Source organism: Talpa europaea (genome assembly GCF_964194135.1).
Source record: "Talpa europaea genome assembly, chromosome: 2".
Classification (NCBI taxonomy): Eukaryota; Metazoa; Chordata; class Mammalia; order Eulipotyphla; family Talpidae; genus Talpa; species Talpa europaea.
The window spans coordinates 78,265,907-78,290,374 of record NC_140068.1 but is presented as its reverse complement, the minus strand read 5'-3'; positions in this window follow the sequence as shown (position 1 = coordinate 78,290,374).

Genomic DNA, 24,468 nt, shown 5'->3' with positions numbered 1-24,468 from the left:
ATTTTAATATAGATTTTCAATAATTTGTCCAATATAATAATATTCAGAGAAAATAACAGAAGTTTAAAAAGAAGAAAATTACTATGGGTATTTTCAAAATATTTTAAATGTGGTAGTTCAAAAGTTTATTTTTTTATTATTAACTTTGTTTTTATGTATAAATATTATGATTATTAAAAATAATCCATATAAATGCAAAAGCTCATGCAAAAATTTCTATTTACTGTTAATGCCTTCAAATGTCATTTTTTGAGGGACGATTATTTATTCACTCAATAGTGCGAGGGACAGTTCAAAGCAGGGAGGATACAAGAGAGCCTCGCTGGTGACGCAGGGGGTTAAGACACAACCTATAAGGCTGTCCACAGCCTCTGCAACACGAGTTTGATCCCCAGCCAGGGAGCTACCCACATGGTGCAGCAGACCTCTCCTGTCTCCCTTGCTGCTCCTCTCAGCAGCATATTTCAGTCAGTCTGCCTGTTCTGTTCCCCACTCTGTCTCTGGTGAATCCTCTCATCCCCCCATACCTCTGGCCTATACCCCAGTTCTTATATGCATACATAAATAAATCTTAAAAAAAAAAAACAAGTGTGAACAAAAAAGAATATGACTCCACAGGCACAAATGGAATAAATTTCTATTGAGAAGGGATAGGCAGTAAAGGAATAAATGAACAAATTAATTTCACATAGTGACTGATGCTGGGACTAGAACAAAACAGAGCAATATGACTACATAGAGTGATCAAAGTCTGAGCAGCCTGCTTCAGATAAGGTACCTGGTCAAGGAAGCCCGCCCTGAAAATGGTGCCCCCTGATGAGAAGCAATCACATGAAGAACTCTAATAAAAAAAAAAAAAAAAAAAAAAAAAAAAAAAAAAAAAAACACTGGGCAAAATGAGCATCAAGTACAAGGTCCTGTGTGGGAATGAGTTTGATATATTCAAAGGACAGAGAGAAAGCCTGCATATCTGGAGAAAAGAGTTCAGGGAACTTGGCAAGCACTAATTTTCACTGGGCCTTGGAGACCATGGTAAGGAGATCTGATTTTATTTTACACATATTTTGGGGTTTTCCTAAGCATATTTTGAATGTTTTCCCCTAAGGAGAATTGATAGCATGGAAAAGCTAGAACTTTCTCTTTATAAGGCAATGAATAAGAAAGAAAAATAAGTAACAATGAGGCCTATTCTAATGTTTAAAAAAATCATTCAACAGACCCCATTTGTTTTGAAAAAAGAAATATAGAATCCAGCCAAATTATTTTTTGCCTATCTCCTTTAGGCTATTGTCAAATGCAAGGCGATAAGGGAAATTTCAGGTTAGATTTCACAACTGTCAAAAACCTCTTGGGGCTGATTTTTATATTTTATTGAGTTTGGCTTCTGGAGTGTCTAATTTGACAGAATTGACTTTACTCGGGTATCACACAGACACAGACTAAATAAATTTGCAGTATTTCAGGAAATCTATTGTTTTTATTCCAGCTGTTCACTGGAGCTTAGCCCCCTCCTTGTTCACTTGAGAAATGGCCATCCAGAGGTCACACCTCACGTGAAACTAGCTCAGAATTGACATATTATTTTAAACCTAAGCAATAAGTTCCCAAGGAATATAATAGCATTTTTATAAAGAATTCATTAAATGACTATTAGCTTAAAATAGCTTCCAAGGTCAATAACTTTATTCTGATTAAAATCTGATACATGTAAAGACAACTAGAAAAAATACAAAATAATTCTACCATCCAGCGAAAGCCCCAGTTAATATGCTGCTTCCCACTTTCCAGATACCAACACTTTTAAGTCTATCTACTCTTGTCACTGCTTTTATTTTTAGTTTAATCTACAGGACTTCATCACCTGCTAAGACATATGATTATTGATCTAAATTGAGTGCTGACATCTTCTAACCAACATGCCACTATCAGACCTCAAAATAGTTCTCTATACAGAAAAAAAAGTTTTCACAAACCTCCTGGTATATTTTAGAGTACTGTAGGTAAAATTTAAATAAGTTTTCAGTGAAAACAATTGCCTAGATTAATAGGATCTAGAGAAGCCTAGTGCTGATGGAAACTTCTCTTCTAAAACCTGGGTAATACACTTATCAATGTGATTGTTTCCCTTTGTTTGCTTATTCTGACATGGCTATTGGGTAAATACTAATAAATTCCAATAAATTTATAAATACTTCAAAGCATTACGCTTGTTTTGATTTGGTTTTGCTAACCTATTTTGAGTCCAATCAAGTACATACATCCGGAAGCTAATAAACCTAACAGATAGATCATACAGCTCACGGTCTCACCTTTTCTTCTCTCTAACCACACTATGTAAGTAGAAGACCACTTACATTGAGTAAGTGAAGAGTAACTTTACAGGGGGATGACTGGAACCTCCCTATCTTGAGGAAATGTGAGCAGAACCCCTTGGACAGGACAGGATTTATACGTTCAGCTTTCATTGCAGATCTATCACAGGGTCTCCAAATATAATGCCTCTGGAGGATGTTGATTCTCTTTGTGGTATGGACAGACACAATGCGGTCAATTCTTTCACTAGTTTGGACAATGTGGAGGAAACATGGGTTCAATTACTAGTCATGAGTTTTTCTATTTAAGTGAATCCATATGTTTTTATTCTATTAAAAATCTCTCAAGTAAAGGGGATGAAGAAGACTATTGAAATAACCTAAATTAATTTCATTTTATGAAGCCCAAGTAGCATAATTATATAGTACATGCAGGATTATAATAGAAAATGACCAGTTTAATACTCTCAGATTAAAAATGTCTTTTCAACTTCTGTCAAGATCTATTAGTCAGTGTTCTGTCTATAATGGAAACCATTGGCAACTTCCATACTAGAAAATTTTTTGGTTTTATGCTGATATCTTTCTCATGGACCTTCCCTTTACCTGTCACAGAGCACCAGTACGGGCTCCGGAAGATACATTCATGCCATGAAACTTCCTTTACATTACAGCAAAAGTTTGTTATGCCTTTTCACTTGGCCCCAAGCTGCACCAGTTAGATTTCCTTCTCCAGGAATTTGAGATTCTGATCTCCTTCTGGGGGAGTTTCCTTAAGACAGCAGTTCTCAACCAAGAGTCATTCTGCCTTTAAGCAGACATTACACAATGTCTGTAGACATCTTTGATTGTTACAACTTGGGGAGAGGATGGGGCTTTATCATCTAATAAGCAGAGGTCAGGGATGCTACTAAACATCCTACAATGCCCAGAAATACACCCACAAGAAATTATACAATTCAAAATGTTAACAGCACCAAGGTTGAAAAACTCTAGCTTAACATAAACAATGTATAATCCTTGGAACTAGAATAAAATCTATGTTTTCTATGACCTGGGTGGAGTAGATAGCAGGTTTACAAACTAGAAGGAACAGTTTCTAAAAAGAAATAAACACAAAGAAGTAAATACTTCCTAGTTCTTGTACTAAACCTTGATGGGATAACTGTGTTCCTATTCTAGCTCCATGAAGTATAGTATCCTTACATTCATTCCAATTTAAACTAGCTATACTTTGTTTCTGTTACTAAGTCTCATTTATATCTATGCTTTAAGAAGTAGTTCCAGGAACAGGTAATTTCATGAAAAATGCAGATAGAAGATTACTGGATAATTCATAAAGAAAGACAGAAAGCTAGCTAGCTAGCTAGACAGATATATAGTAAAAAGGAAAAACTTACTGCTCCCCTCTCCCCAAATAATCTAATCGGAAAAGGAAAAAGCAATTATATTAGTGAGTACTAATTGTGAAAATAATACATTTATAATAAATTCAAATGTGTTGAGAAAGCAACGAAAGTTAGTTATAAGAATACATACTCAAGTACTTTTCCCATTATGTTAGACAAACTTATTTAATTCCGTGAGCTCAATCTCCTCATATGCAAAACCAGGAAAACAAAAATGATAGGAGTTAAATGCTTTTACTTGAAACGAAAGAAAGTCAACACAACTTCCTGAATAATCTGTGACATAGTCCTGGCATACCTTTAATCAGAACAGCCCCTAAATTTAAATATACTTAAATCTCGCTGCTTGTTTGTTATCAGACCTCTCTTCATTGTTCTTTCCCCATTCTGCTCCAAAGTCTCTACTTCATTATTTTAAAATAAATTTTAATTAAGCCAATCAAAAATTGTGCAGAAAGGCTAAATGAGCTAAATAAATACTTCTGCAAAGAAGACACACCTAAGACCAATAGGCAAGTGAAGAAATGTTCATCATTACTTATCATGGAAATACAAATCAAAACCATGATAAAATACCCCCTCACACTTGTGAAAACGACCCATCTCACAAGAACTTTCTGTGTGTTGGGGTGAGTGTGGTGTAACATACACCTGAGGGTATGATCCCTTACCTCTAAATCATAAATGTTTTGTTTTTTTTTTAAAGATTTATTTAATTATACAAGCACTGGGTACAGTCAGAGTGTGGGAGGGTGAGAGAATTAACCAGAGCCAGAGGGGAGAGCAGAACAGGCAGACTGACGAAGTATACTGCTGAGGGGAGCAGCGGGTGGCAGGAGAGGTCTGCACGTGGCAGGAGAGGTCTGCGCACCATGTGGGACCCTCCCCGGGGGCCAGGGATCAAACAGGTGCTGCAGAGGCTGCAGGCAGCTTCGAAGCCCAGCGCTCAACCACTGCACCACCAGGGGAGGCCCTAAATCATAAATGTTTTAAACCAATGTTACTACAATAAATATATATATATATATATATATATAATCACAAAGCAAAAGGACCAGAAATAAGTACTGGCAAGGATATGGAGAAAAAGGAATGCTCAGTATTTGATTGGAGAATAAATTGTTCTAACCCTTTATGGAAAACAGCATGCAGGTTTCTCAAGATATTAAATAAATATCTCCCATATAATCCAGCAATTCTACCTCCAGGTACTACCCAATGAATGCAGAAACACTAATTTGAAGGGTTATAACAATCTTATGTTCAATGCACACTATTTTCAATAGCCATGCTATGGAAAAAGCTTAAGTTGCCGAAGGCAGGTAACTGGATTAAAACTCTCCTAGTAAAAGGTGAAATGTTGCCACATGGATCAAACTGGAGTGGATAATGCTAAACAAAATAAGAGAAAGGGCCTCCCTTGGTGGCGCAGGCAGTTAAGCACCACACTGTGAAGCTATCCGTAGCCTCTTCAGCACAGGTTTGATCCTGGCCTGCTGGAGAAAATCCCACATGCCATGGCAGACCTCTCCTGTCTCTCCCACTGCTCCCCTCAGTGGTGTATTTTGTCAGTCTGCCTGTTCTGTTCCCTGCTCTGTCTCTAGTGAATCCTCTCACCCTCCAGTGCATCTGGCCTGTACCCTGGTTCCTGTATAAAACAAATAAATCTTAAAAAAAAAAATAAGAGAGAGAAAGAAATGATTTCACTCATATGTGGCATACAAAGAAACGAAACAAAGGAACAAATAATAATAAACCAAAACATAACCTAGAAATCTGACTTTAGAATTAAGGCTACCAAAGGGGTGTGGAGCAAAAAAGGAGACAGGGTCCCAATGGATTGTGGTGATGGATTATGGCTACCTGGGTGGTAGGTGTAGTGTGGCAACTATCTGACAAAGTGAAAATCTATATATTTGAATAATATATATAGTGTTATAAATCATGACCTCATTAAAAATACTATAAAATACAAAAATATTTTCTTGAGGTATAATTCATATATAACATTTCCTTTTAAAAATATATAATTTGGGGCCTCCCTGGTGGTGCAAGGGGTTAAGACGCAACTATGAAGCTGTCCATAGCCACTGCAGTACAAGTTTGATCCCCGGCTAGGGAGCAACCCACATGAGCAGCAGACCTTTCCTGACTTGCCCACTGCTCCCCTCAGCAGTGTATTTCAGTCAGTCTGCCTGTTCTGCTCCCCACTCTGTGTCTGGTGAATCCTCTCACACACACACCCCCCCACCTCTGGTCTTATACGAATAAAAATAAATATTTAAATATATATATATATATATAATACACTAGGTTATGGAGCCATCATCACTATGGAATTCTAGAACACTTTTATCACAACAAAACTAACTCATACATTTGCAGTAACTCCCACTCCTCTACCTACAGCCCTTGTCACCCACAAATCTATTTGTCTATATGAGTTCAGTTATTCTGAATATTCATATAAACTAAATCATAATATGTAGCATTGTACAATTGGCTTATTTCACTTAGCATGCTTTCAAAGTTCACCCATGCTATAGCACTTATCATAGTTTTGTTTCTTTTTCTGTATACTGATTCATAGCACCATTCTTCTGATTCTTTCTAGAAATTAAAGACTCCATTTGTTCTAATGCACACGGTGGGAAATACAGCTGCCCAGATATCTGGAGCTTAACTTCTCAAAGATTCACTTATTGAAGGGAGAAAGGCTAGACTCTCTGGGACTGAATACACAGAGAAGAGCTATAATTGGTTAATCTTTTGACCAGGTTAATCTTTAAGCAAATCAACTGTGGTTCATGGGTGACTAGCCTACCTTGGGTTCCACCCTCGTACTAGTCAACCAAGTCAGAGAAACAGCATTAAAAAAAAAAAATGGTTATTAAAAAAAAATCTGATATATGTGGAATCCATATGGAATAAAGGTGGAATCAGACATGAGAATTACATTTCCCAGCACATTTGGGGATGGATGAACAAAGAGATGAAATACTATTCTCAGTATAATTCATATCTTTTTGACTTCTGAAGAATAAGAAATTAGACATGAAAACCAATTTAAATATATTGCAGAATAAAATTTTGTCAGCTGCTTTATCTAAGAAAAGCCTAGACATTCTAGAGAAACTGTGAAAGAATAATGGGCAGAAAAATAAAACCTAGTTGACAAAGTTTTGATTAGTGGGTATCCATCAGCATTTTCCTTTGATGAACCCACACAATAACCTTTAACTGCTTTTCTTCTAGGCTAGTGTAGGGTTTTGTGGAATGGAGTGAAAGGAAATCAGATGAGTAGATATTACTAATCTATTTCAGATTAAATTTATTTCAAAAGCTCAGGTCCCTATTTAAGTGAATTTAAAACAGAAGTGCTTTTTAACACCCAGAATTGCCACTGCTATTAAATACCAATTGACTTACACCATGTATAATGGACTCACTAGATTATTTTTTCTTCAACATTTTATTTACATAACTCATGAGAGTTTGAAAAATATCCTTGTGTATTTAAAAATTGACATCTTTGTTTCTCTGTGAGTAAATAGCAGCAAAAGAGATAAGACAGTGTTTGCAAATATCTTTAAATTTTTTAAATATCTGTTTAAATTAACTAATTAAATATAAACTTATTTAGTACTCACCATCATGCATTTTAAAAACATAAGAAAAGCCAATCAGAAATTTTATAGCATCCATTTTACTCTTTATAGTTTCCTTCTAATTCCCCTAAAGAATATTATCTAAATCTAAGTTATCTAAATAAGATATAGAATAACCTGTCATAACTATCTATAGTTAAATGCATATGTAACTTAAAATCTACACAACACTGTTTTCTATAACTCTCTAACTGCAAAAGTTTTCTTCTGCATTCGTTATTCAGATTATTGACAATCTATAAATGTATATAAATATATCATTTTAACATATAATTGTTAAACACAAAAATAAAATTTTACTGTAGTACCCGAATAAAATAGGAACAATTTTAAGCTTAGTTTACATATACATAAATGAACTCTTTTTTACTGTTTGAATGAGACAGGTTTCAATCTAAATTATATTACTAGTTTTCATATTTGGAGATGTAAATTTTATGTAACTACTTTAGTTATCCATTAATAAAAAGAAACAAAGTCTAGCTATAGCAGAATCACATTTTTTTGTTATTCATTCAAGGCTTATTCTAAAGTTCCATAAACTTGCATAAAATGTTGTCTAATAATGTACCAGATTACAACTCACTGGAGTTTTTTTTAATTTTGTTGCAACAAAATGAAAAATGAACTTCCTGAGTTGAAAAAAAGTCCTGCAAAAGATTTTTTTTTTTTTAGATACTAATCCCCATGTATAAGTTACTCTAATTTGGTGCCTGAAGGGAGGTGTTTTTGTTTTTTGTTTTTTTTTTTTCCTTTAAAGCAATGTGTCATAATTAAGATTCAGGATCTGTGAGAAGAATGTCTTTCTTTCACAACCTAGGTCAATGAGGGCAATTGTGAAAGGGATCATTGGAAAGATTGTGTTCTCCAGGTAGATTTATTTTTACAATACTACAAACGGAATTTGAGGCTATAAATATAGATTCCTTTAAAACTTCCTGGTTTATATAATCTCAGACTCAGAGGTCTTGAGAGGCCCTGTTTCAAGGTGATTGTTCTTGAATAGTGGTATCTAAAGTGAGGTGCAGGAAGCTGAAATGATGCACAAAACCACTCACATCCACTGCGGTTCAGGAATGAAGTAGCATTATATTTATATTTTGATAAAATCTGAAGGAAAATCTGTTTTATTTCAATGATCCCAATCTCTAACATCAGAGTTAGCCTGAAGGAAGAATGATACGAAGTTGAGGGTCCCTGTTGTGTTTGCACTTAAAATTTGTTTTCAGCATATTTGCTACAGATAGATCACTGATGTCAGCTAATGTGGATTTTTCCTTCTAATATAAATTAACAGAATCTCCCCAATTCTTTGACATAAAATGGAATGTGATAATAAAAAGCTTTGTATCTCATATAGGTTCATTTGTTATTCCATGGCAAAATACTTAAAAGGATTATTGAATATGAATTTAGCCCAAAAAAAGAATTTGAAGAAGAAAAAAAGCAAAGGCCAGTATGTATTTCCATGTTAAAAGTTAAGACTTTGTATTCATCCATACCATAAAATGAAAGGAAAAGTAAGCCGCAATGTGATAAAAGACATTTGCAACTTTTATCACAAAGGATTGGTATTTTGAATGTGTAATTAGAACTTCTACAAATCAATAAAAAAGCATATATTAGCCCCCAACTACTACACATAAAATTAACTAACAGAAATTTCATAGGATAGGATGTAAAAATGGCTCTAAACTTAGAAAATACCATACTCATTAGTATATTGAACGTTAAAACCACAAGGAAATACCAATTCCCACCCACTATTTGTCAGTACTAAGTGGCATGAAAATATGAAAATAAACATCTGTGAGGAAAGTAAATGAATTCAGCATGATGGTTAGCTGGGGCACAGAGCGGGTGAGGGATACATGGAAAGAGGCCAGTAGGCAGGAGAGTAAGAACTTCTAGAGTATAAGGTTCGTTGCTTCACCTTGGTGGTTGCTATATGCTAGTTGACTGTCCCAAAATTATATATCTGTATTTTGATTCATTTTATATGATACATTTTGTAATTAAAAAAATACACATTATGTATAAGGACATAAGGAGGGGTAAAGGGAGAGAATATGAAAATCGATTGCTGTTTTTGTTTTTTGTAATTATTTTTACACAAAGACAAGTGTTCTAAATTTGCTGAACTTTTCTGGCCAACATTTATATTGTGTCTATGACATAAGTGGCAGTGGGAAATGTATTTAATGTGCCCTTTAAGATAATGTTTATATAAAACAGACTTTTGAAAATTTATTTTAGAAAATGTATTTATCATTATAAGAGTTTGCAGTCAAAAATCATGTATATTAACAATAAAATTAAACATATATATAAAACAAATATATAAAACTAAACATATATATATAATTATGTGCATACTAAAAATACTATGAAAAAATGTATTTATTACTACTTTTAACACTTCCAAATGAAAACTTGCAGTGCTTAACCTATTTGTTAAAATTGTTTAAACAGTACAACTTCAAAATAATCTGCAAGATAAGCCAACTGTTGACATCAAGGAAGACAGAAATCTATGAGTCAAAATATAGACACAAAATTTTTGTTCCATGTATTTCTTCTAGCTGATGGTTTAAAAAACATAGTGATTTATTTTTAAATTGGTTGAAAAAAAGTGAAAACAGAACAAACCTTGAAATTGCTGTTTCAAAATTTCTAAAAGTAACTAAATTCAATTATACCATATTCGCTGCAATTTTAATACTGAATAAGATGGTTTCTACCATTAACAGAAAGTAAATAAAAAATTACTGATATTATTTACCTCAAATGTATTACTTTATTCAATATTTACCAACTTATTTCAAAATATTTTTTTTAATTTTAATGATTTACAACAGACATATAACTTCAGTTTCAGGTATACAACATAATGATGTCATATTTGTATCTTACATAATGATCACAAGATGAGTCTAGTTAATATCATCACCTTACACAGTCACAAAAAAATTTTTCTTTTGACAAGAATTACTAAGATCAAATGGCCAACAGGCATATGAAAAATGTTCAACATCCCTTATAATCAGGGAAATGCAAATCAAAACCACACTGAGATACCACCTTATACCAGTAAGAATGGCACACAACAAAAAAACAAGCAACAACAAATGTTGGCGAGGATGTGGTGAAAAAGGAACTCTCCTACATTGCCGGTGGGAGTGCAAACTGGTCCAGTCACTATGGAAAGCTGTCTGGAGATTCCTCAATCTACTAAAAATGGAGCTCCCCTATGACCCAGCAATTCTACTCCTAGGGATCTACCCAAAGGACCCAAAAACATTGATTCAGAAGAACACCTGTACACCTATGTTTACTGCAGCACTATTTCCAATAGGTAACACCTGGAAACAACCCAAATGCCCAAAAAAAGATGACTGGATCAAGAAGATGTGGCATATATATGCAATGGAATATTATTTAGCAATCAAAAAAGATAAATTCATGCCATTCACAGCAACGTGGATGGAACCAGAAGGAATTATGCTCAGTGAAACAAGCCAGAAGGAAAAAGAAAAATATCAGATGGTTTCACTTATAACAGGAATATAGGGGAACCAAATAAGACATCAGCGTAAAAAAAAAAATATCAGTACAAAACACAACAAAGCAAAAACAGACAATTACAAATCAGAGACATACTGCAGGGGAGGAGGAGGGAGAGGGATCAGAGGGAGGAAGGGAGAAAGGAGACTGTGGTGATGGTGCACGGGTGCCTTGGGGAAGGAAATTCTATGGGGACTCAACCTGAGGGGGTGGGGGGAAGAAAATATTGGTTAAAAAAATAAAAATTTAAAAAAAATTACGCTGAAAGGAGTTTAACAGATAGTCAGATAGTATCAAGGTGTTTACATTATCGTATTTCTAAATAAATGCTAAAATTCCATTTTTAAAAAAAAGAATTACTAAAATCTACTCTCATAGCAGCTTTCAAATATAGTCTAATTTATATGGTCATTTCATTTATTCTGAAGTTTGTACACAATGTCCCCCTTCACCCATTTCTCTCACCATTGACCCTAACCTTCTGTTCTCTGTATCTAGAAACTTTTCTTTACTACAGATGTAAGTGTAATCACATGGAATTAGTCTTTCTCTGACTCATTTCACTTAACATAATGCCCTTAAGGTCTATGTGTCACATGTCATAAACGGCAAGTGTCTTTTTTTTTATGTCTAAAATATTCAACTGAAAGCATATATCACATTTCTTTATCCATTCATCTACCCATAGACACAGATTTTTTGTTTTGTTTTGTTTTGGCTATTGTAAATAATACAGTCATGAACATGTGTGTGAATATATATTTTCAAGTTAGTGTTTTCATTTTTGTTAGATAAATATCCAAAGTAGAATTGCTGGAACATATGGTAGATCTATTTTCAATTTTTTGAGGCTCCTCCAACTCTTTTCTATAGGGGCTGCACCAATTTACATTCCCGCCTACCATGCACAAGGATTTCCTTTTCTCCACACCTTCGTTAACATTTGTCATTTTTATCTTTTGCTAATAGTCATTCTATTATCTCAGTGATTTGCATCTAGCTTTGATTTGCATTGCCTGGTGATTAGTGATGTTCGGCACTGTTTCATGTACCTGCTGATCATCTGCATGTCTCCTTTGGAAATAGCTTTTCACCATTGTCTATGGTGTTATCTGTGGGCTTGTCACATATGGCCTTTTTCATGCTGAGGTACATTCCCTCTACACTCACTCTACTGAGAGTCAAGTCTTATTTTGTCAACTTATCAAATTTCTTTTTTTTTTAAAGATTTATTTATTTATACAAGCACTGGGTACAGTCAGAAGCGTGGGAGGGTGAGAGAATTCACCAGAGCCAGAGCGGGGAGCAGAGCAGGCAGAAGGACCGAAGTACACTGCTGAGGGGAGCAGCGGGCGGCAGGGGAGGTCTGCGCACCATGTAGGACCCTCTGGTGGCTGGGGAGCAGCCGGGGATTGAACCAGCACTGAAGAGGCTGCGGACAGCTTTGCAACCCAGCACTCAACTGCTGCGCCACCGGGGAGGCCCTCAACTTATCTAATTTCTAAGTGTGTATTTTGTGTATTATATAGCCCTTATTGTTTGCTCGTCCAGTGGTTTATATCATTTGTACATAAGTAAATATACATATATGTTTATGCTAGAATATGTTAACAATAAGAATACATGATTTTTTTCTAATTTTATTTTTTTTATTTTTTTTATATCATTGTTCATTTTTGAACAATATTTGCTTTCTCCCACCCCCTCAGGTGTAGTCCCATAGAGTTTCCTTCCCCAATGCACTGGTGCACCATCACCTCAGTCCCCTGTGCTCTACCCTCCCTCCCTCTGATCCCTCTCCTGCCTCCTCCCCTGCAGTATGTCTCTGATCATCAGTGTAAAAAAATTATAACAGTACAAAACACAACAAAGCAAAAATGGACAATTATAAATTAAGAGTACATGATATTTAAGTCTGGAGAGCAAAGGCCTAACCTTCTTTCTATTATCACATGAAACATTAAGTTTGCATTTTGTAATTATAAATATGTGAGGATCAATATCAGTCATAAATTTAATTATAAAAGTACTAAAGCTCATACCTTTTGTCATATAAATGTCTTCTTATATCAACTTTCTGAGGTAACTGTTTTGAATTTTTTTTTTTTAACGATTGATTTTTATTTATTTATTTGTTTGTTTGTTTATACGTACAAGCACTGGGTACAGTCAGAAGAGCGAGAGGGTGAGAGAGTTCACCAGAGCCAGAGCGGGGAGCAGAGCAGGCAGAAGGACCGAAGTACACTGCTGAGGGGAGCAGCGGGCGGCAGGAGAGGTCTGCGTGCCATGTGGGACCCTCCTCCGGTGGCCGGGGAGCAGCCGGGGATTGAACCGGTGCCACAGAGTCTGCGGGCAGCTTCGCAACCCAGCACTCAACCACTGCGCCACTGGGGAGGCCCTTGAATTTTTTTAATATGCTATTTTTCTCTAGTTTCTAATCACCTGCATAGTTTGCAAACATTTTCACATTTTTCAATATTTGACATCAGCTATTAAATAATTAAATACACTATGCAGTATTTAAGAATGATTACATTTCTAAACAGAAAGGAAATGAACTTAGAAGGCTGAATACTTTCTAATACGTGAACTATGTAATTATGGTTTTATGCCCTTTGTAGTTTCAAGTATTGGAAGTTTTGTCATTCCAAGTATAATGATTGTAAAATCATTATATATTCATGGACATGAAATGTCTTTTCTCTTTTCTCTGGCAAATGCTTTGAGAGTCAGCAGACATACCAGCTATTATATGAACTTTCCTGTCTTCCTCAGCCAGATTCAGACCTTCTTTCTTCTGGTTTCTCTTACTTGCATAACTTTCATTAGATTTTTTAACTTTATGACAATGTATTTTAAGTACTAATGTGTTAGTCTCAAGCAATGAACTCAATTCCTCGAGAACAGAGATTATTTTATGATCCAATAATTACTTTGAATGAATAATCACATGCTCATTATCTCTCACATTAGTATCATGTGATGACAAAAAAGTATTCAAAAGAATATTATAATCTTGAAAGTCTCTATGATAGAGGAGTTCTGCTGTCAAATACTCATGTACACAGGATCATATTATATTTCCTCCCTAGAAATTCAAAATACACGTTAGGCTGTTAAAAGACTGAGAATTCCAACAGTAAATAAATGTGTTTAAATTTCCTTAACTCTATATCCAAAATAAATATTTCAAGTCTTTTTTTTTTCTGAAACACTAATATCTTGCAGAATTGATTTTCAGTACAGTAATAGCCTAAGAGATGATGTTATAAAACATTTCTGTTCTGCATGCAAAATAGGAAATCAAGACGAGATCTGCAAATATACATTTGTAATTCAGTGTGCTGTTTACCACTGAAGAAAATGAATTGTAAATATATTATTTACTATATAGAAATATGTCATTTGTTTATATTAAAAATACATGTTCTAAATTGAGAAATTCTGTTCCATGTGAAATTTTAGAGGGGAAATTTTTTGTAGTTTTGATTTTATCTAAAAATGACTCAAAATAAAAGCTAAATATATGAAAAGGATACTTTAAATCAAAGAACACAGAAATCCATCAAACATATTGTCCTCTCTAGTGTCAGTCTTGAAATTTTCTATATTTAAAATCATAGTGTTAAAAATCTCTAGGGATAGTTCACCCATGACACAAGAAAATCATTCTCATTTTTTTTAATTTTTGATCTCAAAGAGCATTATGAACTTGATAGCCAATTTTACTATTCAAATTTGGATTTTTCTCAGTCCATTTTTCTAAGGAAATTCCATTCTTAGAGAATATATATTTTTGGAATTGAAGTGACACAAAGGGCTTCATTGGATAATTTGAAAGTTTTTAATTGAAATTAGTCATTTAAAATAGAATTTGATACTAAAGATTAGTCTCATTCTTATATTCATTGTCCTGACAAGGATGAATCTATATGAATTTAGCCAAGCATACATTAATTGTCATTTTCTTAACTCTGAAATATTATTTAAAGAAAATAACTTTCTAATGTAATAACTTACATTATGCCATTTATTCCTTCAAAAGTTAACAAAATGGCTCAGTGAAAGATTAAATTTAGAATATATGTGTGGATAGCAACCTGCTTAATGTTCGACATATTTTTAATACCAGAAAATATTATTGGATGTTTTTCACATGGTAATATAATGAGCTTTTCCATTCAATCTTGATCATGTGGTTTATGGGAACAGAAAGGAGGAAATAAACACGAAATCATAAGTGTGAACCACAGTAGTGCTTTGTAACTCCTTATGCTACTGATATGGACCCAGTCCAAGCACATTAATATCTGCAAACTCTTAACTTTTTACACTCATGGTAACCTTCAATATTACAAGGGAGGAAGTAATTTTCTGTACATATTGTTTTGTTCCTTGGTAAGAAAAGTCAAAGGGAATATCTCCATTGCTATTCAAATAAGCATCAGAAATAGAGAGAACATCTTTAATATTGAGGAAATAATTATATATTTTTCCTTCTAAAAGATGAAATTACATGAAATAATACAGGTGTAGCACATGAATGGCTATGAAATCTCTGAGTTCAGTGACAGTACCAGGAACTCTTTTACCTTTAATTATTTGCAACAGGTGGATTCTTTGTAACAGGAAGAGAAGAAAGAGGGAGAAAAAAAGAAGAGATAATACAAGAAAAAATTATTAACTTGTACAGATTTTATGGACTACAAATTCTTTTTTTTTAAAATAAATGTTTGAGAGACCAGGAAACGACTCTAGATTTATTGATTGATTGATTGATTGATTGATCGATTGATTTATACAAGCACTGGGCACAGTCAGAAGTGCAGGAGGGTGAGAGAATTCACCAGAGCCAGAGCAGGGAGAAGAACAGGCAGGACCAAAATACACTGCTGAGGGGAGCAGCGGATGGCAGGAGAGGTCTGTGCGCCATGTGGGACCCTTGCCAGCGGCCAGGGATCTAACAGGCGCTGCAGAGGCTGCGGGCAGCCTCTCAGCCCAGTGCTCAACTGCTGTGCCACCAGGGGAGGCCCCAAATTCATGTTTTTTTTAAAACGGCTTCCATGGCTTTTTCTCCTGTTATTAATAGTATTTTTGTGAATATAATGAATATTCATTCATAAAGAAATAGTGATTAATTATTCATCCATAATAAGGAATGAAATTTTGCCATTTGCTACAACACGGATGGAACTTGTGGGCATTATGCTAAGCAAAATAAGTCATGAGTCCTGCAAAGAGAAAAATGCTACATGATATCACTTATACGTGGAATCAAAAAAAAAATATTGAGTTGATACAGAGTATAAATTGGGGATTACCAGAAGGCTATGTGGGGGAGGTGGCGAGAGAAATGGATAAAGGGGTGGCAAAAAGTACAACTTACATTTATAAATTACTTAAGTTTTAGGAATGGGCAGAGATCAAAAGATAGGAGCAGAGTTGGAACAATATTCAGAAATATCTTGGAGGGGGTCATGACTAAAATGCCTCCTCCACATTCATTTACCACACATCCCTCAATAAGCTTTGCTCTAGCATCAACTCTACTCCTGCTCCTGAATGCTGCTCTGTATGGCAGAGTAGGGTTCTCTACTGATCTTGTAACTAAGCTCTCACCTCCAATATGAAAACAGAGAAAGTAACATTTATCCAATATTAGTTAACAAACATTGTTGGCTTTTCTTTAGTAGTATACATTCCCATACTTAACTGGGGATGTAATATTCAGGCAGCCACAGGGGTTCCATTAGGCAAAAACCAAAAAAATAAAATTTTAAGCTCCTTTCTGGGAAATTTGGGTGCTTGCAACCTTGACTCTAGCTAATCTGAATTTTTCCTACATCCCAAACATTGAAATTTGCTGTCATGATTACAAATGCATCTTTTTCCTAATTTGGGGAGCAAAATAGAATGTATACCCTAAAGCTAAAGTTCTGTCAATAATCCAGTCATCTGTTTACTTGCTTTTAGAAAGTTCTTTTCCATTCTATTTCACTCAGAATTCCGGCAGAAAACAGATGGCCTAAAATGGCATGATTAAGAAAACTTACCAATGAGGGGAGATTTATGGGTTTCTACATGGGATTGAAGGTTTCTACATGGGATGGTAACCACCAGCCTCCTAAAAAAAGGAATAGCAGGGAACCTTACATCACCATACTTGAAGACAAGGGGAAGGAAGTTACCAGAATTCTGGGATGGCTGTGGCTGCAGCTTTAATTTTAGCTGTGACTGTAGGAAAGGGTCACCAGACAGGTGACCTAGAGAAACAACATCACTGCCAAATCACAGCATGGCAGAGAGAGAGAGACAGGAAGAAAAATCAGTCAATCTATCAGTCAGTCAGTCAGTCCTGGCAGTGCCATAAACAGCATTGTGACATTATTAAATAATCTTATATTGATATTTTAAAGTTGCTTAGAGAGTAGATCTTTAATGTTTTCATCACACATACAAAAAATTTTTCAGGGCCTCCCTGGTGGCACAAGGGGTTAAGACACAACCAATTAAGCTATCCACAGCCACTGAAGCACAAGTTCAATCCCCGGCCAGGGAGCTACACACATGGCACAGCACACCTCTCCTGTCTCACCTGCTGCTCCCCTCAGCAGTGTATTTTAGTCATTCTGCCTGTTCTGCTCCCTACTCTGTCTCTGGTGAATCCTCTCACCCCCCACATCTCTGGCCTGTACCCCAGTTCTTGTATACATAAATAAATCTTAAAAAAAATAAAATTTTCAAACTATGTATGATGGATGAAATCTAGAATTATTGTGGAGATCATTTTGCAATAGTTCCTATATTAAATGGCTATGTTGTATACCAGACATTAACATAAGTTATATGTCAATTACACCTCCATTAAGAAAAAATAAAACATCTTTTGCAAAAACATGAATATATAAAATCTAAAGATATTGATACACGTAAGAAATTTGGCCTCTCGGGTGGTGCAGGGGGTTAAGATGCAACCTATAAGACTGTCCGCAGCCACTGCAGCACGAGTTCAATCCCCAGCTGGCTGGGGAGCTACCCACATGGCGCAGCAGACCTCTCCTGACTTGCCTGCTGCTCCCCTCAGCAGTGTATTTCAGTTGATCTGCCTGTTCTGTTCCCCACTCTGTCTCTGGTGAATCCTCTAACGCTCCCCTCCCCACACACACACCTCTGGCCTGCACCATGTGGATAGCTCCCCAGACCAGCCAGCGATTGAACTCGGGCTGCAGTGGCTGTGGACAGCCTCATAGGTTGCATCTTAACCCCTTGCGCCACCAGGGAGGCCCAATATGTTACTTTTTAGATGTGCAATTCAGGTATGTCTTTACTTTGAAATTAACCACCTATCATTAAATTAAAATGCATTTCAATTTGCAGGGATTGAAGATCTAGTATTCTATCTAGATGGTTAATTGGAAGTTTTCTTTAGATTAGGGATTATCAATTCTATTTTCTTTTTCAGTATTGGTTCTCCAGTGGCATTTTTTAGATCCTTTTCCCTCTCTCAATCATAACATCTGCATACCACAAACATGATGTATGTCTATTTTTGTGGTAAGGCGAAATTAAAAAAAAAAAAAAAAGTCAAAGCTAGGGGACTAGAGGACATATCAGAATGCAGAAGCACAGGACCCAGGAAGGAAATAGTTGATAGAAACTAACCAGAGAGGAGCTGTGAATAGGCCTCTGACATTGCATTATTGTCCAAGGGTGTTTTAAAGAATGTATTGAAGGGTGACCTCCAAAAAGAAAGATTAGCAGGTGAAGGAATTTGGATTTATTCTATGCCATTTGATGTTTTCTATCATATTACAATGTGTAATGTTTCTTCTAGTTTTTGCCCATTTAAAGGAGGACAAAACAAAGCACCCCAGAACTTGGTTCCAGTTTTTGCATTTGTATTCATTTTCTATCATTGCCAAAACAAATTACTACAGATTTAGCAGCTTAAAACAACACAAATTTATTATCTCTAAGTTCTGTATATCAGAAATCTCAGTTGGTTTCTCTGAGTTTCACAGTCTGTAATTACTGTCAGCAGGGCAGGCTCTTACTGGGAAGCTTTGGGGAAGATTCTGCTTCCAAGGGTCATTCAGGTTTCTTGAGTTTGTAGGAATGAGGTTTCCATTTCCATGCTGATTATCAGCTGGAGACGGTTTTCAGCTTCTAGAAGCTGACAATACTCCTTGTTTCTTCTTTAACTTCCTCCATCCTCAAAGGTAATCACATCCACAAATGCCTTTTACCTCCTTTACATTTTATCTCCTTTCTCCAGGCTTTCTCTTCTGCTGCATCTCTTTTGTCTGGCTCTTTTTCATTTTCTGCTTTTAAGTGTCCATTGCTTTTTCTATTGCAAAACTATAAAATTAGGCCAAATAAATTCTAGATTTCTTCCTAGATTTATGTCTATAATTAAAATCTCCTGAATTTGACAAAGTGACAATGCTTGAGATGAAACAAATGGCCATAGTTGTTGATGATTGATTTCATCTCATTTGTTCTATTTTAATGAAATGTAATATAACAATAAAATTTCATGTAAATTACTAGCCTATTATATATCTAAATATAATTCATATATTTCAAAAGATAAATATTGGCAGTTAAAAAAATATACTCCACTTCTCCACTCCCTACTACTACAAGCTCTCCAGAGCATGCAGCCCTGCTGTTTATAGCTTTCAGTGCTCAGCTATAGCATTAAACAACACACTTGCACTTCTCCATTTGATGTATAATATACCTGTTAGTTAGTGACTGTAAAAGATGGGAATTTTACTAAAATTGCCCTCAAAAGTGATGCTTCTTGACTTTCAGGGGTAGGTCATAAAAGACAATGCAGCTTTCTCAAGATTCTCTCAGGATGTTCATTCTTGGAATCCAGCCACCTTGCTCTGAAGAAGTCCAGATCACAAGGAGAGGCCAAATGTAGGTGTTCCAGCCAATGGGGCCCCCTAAGGTCCTAGCTGACAGCCAGGATCAACCACAGACATGTGAGAAAACCTTGGAGATGACTCTAATCTCAGCCACCATATGACTGTTTTAGCCACATGAGAGACCCAGAGTAGCCGAGCCAAGTCAATCCCCAGAACCCTAAGAGATAATAATAACATGATTATTGTTGTTTTAAGCTACCATGTTTTGGAACAGCAATAGGTACCTGGAACAGCTATGTCTATATTTTATATTGTTTTATTGTTTCAGCATTCTGATAAGAAATTCAATTATAATTTTGCTTGATTTGATACATGGTTTATTTTATTATATAAAAGATAAAATACAATTGTGAAGCAAAATTAGGAAAGAAGATTAAACCCCCAGAGGAGAAAAATGCATTCCTATATCACTAAGTTCTTGAAACCCAAAGGAAACTATTAAACATCAAGGCCCAATATATTATCTACTAAGGTTTTCAGCTTTCTTTATTTTCATTGTCATAATTAGCTACCACTTTTCTTTTATCTGCATCTTTAAATTTCTTCACCCTGCCCTCTTTTTTGATAATATAAGGTATAGAATCCTAACTTGAAAATATTTTTAGAAAGAAATTGAAGGCATTGCTCTATTGTTTCCCAGTCTCCAATGGTTTCTTTGATTACACAGTCCATACATAATTTATTTATTATGTTTAATGTTCCCTGTAAAAGATTATGGAAATTTTGTCCTTTCATTGCCATTTTGATTCTTCACCAGAAAGCATTAAATTTTTGGGTTTCCTTTGTTATCCCTTTAGGTAATTATGGGCTTTCAATTTGTAGAACTGTTTTACAGTAGCATGACAAAAAATTTTCTTATTATTTGTGGGATTCATTTCTACCAACTTCTTATCTCTGTCCCTCTGCTTTAAACATGTTTTTAAGTGACCTCTAACTCTGTCTTCCATGTCTCTCAGATTCTCTCATTTTGTTTTCATATTTATCTTTAGCTCTGCATTATAAAATGGTTCTTTTTCATGTTATAGACCAATAATTTTATTTTTATTCTGTAGTTCATTCATTATATCTCTTTCAATTTTGAAAATAATATTTATTTCTTGTTAGTCAGTTAGGATGAAGATGGTGGTGTCTGGAATTGAACAAAGGCCAGCTAACCGACACCACATCCTACCACCGCCCCCCCCCCCCACGTCAGGTACAGAAGCTCTGGGTTGATAAAAACCCATGAAAGGGAAAAAAAAAACCCACCATGCCCCAGGCATGATAGCACTTCAAAGACCACTCCCTTGGCAGACAGAAGCTGATAAAGCCTTCGAGAACAAGAAACACCCAGATGGCAATTCCCCTAAATTGAGCATTATCTGGGTAATAAAGTAATTCTCTAAAAAACACCAAAAGCTCTTCCCCACTCAACAGAAGGGCAGAGCAGGGACACAGCCCAGAATGAGAGTGGAGACTCCAGAAAAGCCAGAAGTTCCTTGCTGACAGTGGCAGACCCACATGGATTCTGCCCACCTAGGTCTCTCCCCTGATATACTCTCATTCTGTCTCTAAATAAATTCTGCTTTTGCTTCTACTAAAATGTTCCTTTGAATTCTTTCTAAGCTACAGTCAAAGACCAACCCACCAAAGACAACATCTATAATTTCTGTCGATTTCTAGTTATTTTTGTAGTAATATTTATTAACAGAATATTCTCTCAACTCTCTCTGAACACTTCCAGTATTTCACAAGTGAACTAGCTCCCCAGTGGATTCTCTGCAACATCTGGAGACATCTTTTCCTGTTACAGGCAGGATCCCTTTGATGATCAAGTTAACTACATTTTACTCTAAGGATGATTTACTGTATTTTACAATCATATGGAAATCACTCCTTCCTTCCTCCTTCCTTCTTTCCTTCTCTTCCTTCTTTCTTTATTCCCTCTTCCTGCTTTTCCTCCTTCAACCCCCTTTATCTCATATTTTCTCAATGTCTTCTATAAAGATCTGGAATAATTTCAAACTCATGCTCACTCTAGAATACCTCCCAAACAGGTGTTAGATCCTAGTCTGGAGGTGAATACTACTGCTGCCAGTTATGTCATCCTCATATATGGTACAGGAAGAGGGACAGGGAATAGATCTCTGTAGGTCCAGCTAATACTGAGCATCCATTTAATTAATTTTATGATGATTCTCAGGACCCTTCCCTAGACTTTGTATTGTCACTGATCTTAGAGTTTCTCCTCAATTCCATTAGGATTGATTGCTCTCACTTCTGGAATCTTGGCTTAGATTCTTCTGCTCTGCTTATCCCATTATTTCCATCCCACCTGGTTTTTAGCTTCCAGGATTTGTTTAAACTTTTTGGTACACTGGTAGTTCTATTTCCTGTTTTGCAACACAATTTTGTTTTGATTCTTTACTTAAAATGTTGGTCACAATCATTCCAAGGTAATCATGGGTAAGAGTAGGCATAAACATGTAAACCAGAAGTTTCCTTACATCAATTGCAGATCTTGACTTTAGTATTTCCTATTTTTTATTATCAAATGCCCTCTAATTGGTCATGTTTCCCAGAAGCATATCCTTAGACAAGATTCCTGTGTAAGTAAATTGACAAAATATGGCTAGGGGAAATTAGAATGGGAATAGAAAGTAGGAAGGGTGTAGATTGCCAACTGTGATAAGCAGAATAATGTTCCTCCCACAAAAAAGTCACATATTAATATCCAGAATCTATAAATAAGTTACCTTACATGGCAAAAGGAACCTTACTGCCATGATTAAAGACCTTAAGACTATGTAGGTGAGGCAGAAGTAAACTCCAGGACCCTTAAAGGTGAAAAGGGGAGGCAGGAATGTTAGTATTTGTTTGAAAATGCCACCTCCTGAACTTGAGAATGAAAAAAGAGCCCACAAGCCAAGAAATAAAGACAACTTGTAGAATCTTGAAAAGACAGGAAGCAATTTTCCCTCAGAGCCCCCAGAAAGGTCATAGTCTTGTCAATACTTTATTAGCCTGAAAAAATTAGTTTTGGATTTCTGAATTTCAGTTTGTATAGTTTTAAGCCATTAAGTTTGTGGGAATTTGTTACAGCTGCAATCAGAAACTAATACATCAAATAAAGGTGAAATCTCAGGCAAAATCCTTCTGAAAACATCCTGGACCCACAGGAGTACCCTAGGCTGTAAAAATTGGATCAGAGTGGTCTCCAACTGAGCAAGGGGTCTTAACTTGGGTACTGCCATCCCTACTGATTCATAGGTATAGTTAAATTTAAAGATATTTCTGGTTCTCCGCCCAAGTTGGACAGAACAAAAACCTATGACGAGGGTTGTTGGATAAGCACTAACTGTTCACTTAATTATCTTCACCTAATTTTCCTTTTAAAATGTTGCCATTGTGTGCTCAAGATTTTCAAGAGGTGATGCTTTCTAAACTGTCTATTTTCTAAGTGTAGATCTTCAGCAATTAATTTATTATCTATGGCCCTTAATTCTAGTTCTCTATATAGAAAAGCTATTTTCTGACGAGGATATAGTCAACTTCTACTTCTAAATGCATAAATTTGAACAACGTAGCACATGGGTGGCAGGAAATAACCTTCAAAGAAACTTAAGGGATTTGGTATCTGTCACCTAATGAAAGAGGGTAGAGGCAGTAAAAGTTTATTCTAAGATGGAAATTAAACAGCCTTTAATAGGAAGTGATAGCACCTGATTAAAGGTACTATCTAAGGTAATCACTATTCCTATTCGAGTGCTTTTTGTAGACAAAGATCTGAGGTACTTAAAATCTGGAGGACAGTATAAATGGCAAAGAAACCAAAAATTGAAAGGTGAGCAGTCAATTCTGGATTTGGGAAGTTTACACTAAAAAAACACAAAAAACAAAACAAAACAAACAAAAAAAACAAGTTTAAATACTAAACAAGTAGCTCAAGGCATAAATTCAAAGACAATATTCTGAGGTCTAAATTTTACACTGTACATAATCAATGAAATCCCATTCATTTTTTCATGTTTTCATTTATATTTCAGTGACATCTTTAATACACTATACTACTCAGATAGCTGATATAAATAAATAAGGGATAACACTACACACATAGACACAATCTTTGCCTTCAGAAAATTATACTCTCTTAGTATAGACAGTTACAGAAACATAAATCTAAACTACATATATAATATTTAATACATTAATGATATTATATAAATAGTTTATCCTCATCTGACAAAATCTGATAAGCATATAATTCTGGCCCCTAGATCATTAAACTGACGCAAGAGACACTGTTTGGTTAAATAATTACCCTGAAAATATGGGAAAGTAAAAATATCATAGTTAGGTAACAAATTCCTCCACATCAACAAAACTTTCCTTATTCTACAAAGAAATTTCCATCAGCTTTTCTTACAAAGGTATATTATATATCATCTTCACAACATGAAAAACTATTTCATCAGATCAATCTGGCACTTAAACACAAAGATTTAATCAGCTTTTTATAATTTTACCCATCTTCACTTCTCTCATATTAAGTATGTATGAACCCAGGTAATTGTCTGATAGGAATTCAAAACTGTCACTG